This window comes from Phocoena phocoena, chromosome 19, assembly GCF_963924675.1.
Source record: "Phocoena phocoena chromosome 19, mPhoPho1.1, whole genome shotgun sequence".
NCBI lineage: Eukaryota > Metazoa > Chordata > Mammalia > Artiodactyla > Phocoenidae > Phocoena > Phocoena phocoena.
The window spans coordinates 21,005,358-21,006,557 of record NC_089237.1 but is presented as its reverse complement, the minus strand read 5'-3'; positions in this window follow the sequence as shown (position 1 = coordinate 21,006,557).

Below are 1,200 nucleotides of genomic sequence, written 5' to 3'. Positions count from 1 at the left end.
GCTGCCACTGGAACCTCTTCCCTCCAGGCCCCCCTCCCACTAGGAATCTATGTGAGCGTCAGGGCAGTGTGAGGGCCCTGTGCACTTGGGTATCTGAATGTGCTCACAGCTCCTGTTGGGTAAGAAGGTATGTCCCCACTATCTAGCCAGGCCCAGCACAGACCAAGTATCTGTAAAACTGCTTGAATGAATAAGTGATTGAGTGTGAAGGGGGCCAGTTATGCATGTTTACAAGAAGGGGAGCATTCATATCTGAGTGTGTATGATCTCTGAGGTTGTGTGTATGTGTGTTTGTGGAGGGTGTCTGTGGGTGTTCTGAGGAGATCTAGCCTGACAGACATCCTTCCACATCCTCCTTTGCAGGATCTCCACCCCACACAGCCCTCCTGGGCCCTGATTCTCCCCTTCTGAGGACCCACCAGTAGCACAGCCCGCTCCTGAATTTCACACCCCCAGTCCGATCCCCAGATCGGCGCCCCCCTCCTCCTCCCTGTGCAGGCCAGCGTTGGTGGCTGGGGGTGGGGGCTTGGCTGAGGATGGGGGCGGGGGTCGGGAGTCCCGCCCCTGGAACCGCGGGCAGAACCGCGGGTGGGGCGCCCAGCCTTCCTGCGCCCGGTGCCTCTTCCCTGGGTGAACAGATGTCTCGGAATTTTAGATGTGCTCTCCGCCCCTCCTCGCAATAACCCCCACCCCCACCCCAAGCTGGCACCGGCTGTGGTGTGGCGCCCTCCCTTCCCCCACCTCCGACAGCAGAACCGGCTGATGATCGGGGAGCGCGGCCGGAGGCCTGGGCCGAGGGGCGGCGGAGGCCCGCGGGTCGCGGCAGCGGGCTGGGCCGAGTCTCGGAGGCTCCTGGCGCGGAGGGAACCGGGGACGGTGCGACTCGGCCTCTTGCCTTCTCTCGTTCCTTCCCTTCTGCCGCAGCTCCTCAGTCCCCGTCTCTCTTCGGTCCTCTGTCCGCGATCTACGGTCTCTCTGCCCCACCCCACAGCCCAGCCGCGTCTATGCAGGACCCCCCCGCACAGAGCCTCCCGCTTCGAGACAGAAACACCTCCTGGCAACTTCGGCGGAATTCTTCCCTCCAGAGACCCCTTTCCCTGCATTCCGCGAGCCACACCCATCCCCAGCTGGCCGCCCGCCCGCCCTCAGTAGAAACCCGGAGCTTATCCGGAGAACATGGAGGGAGGGTAGGAGGGGAGG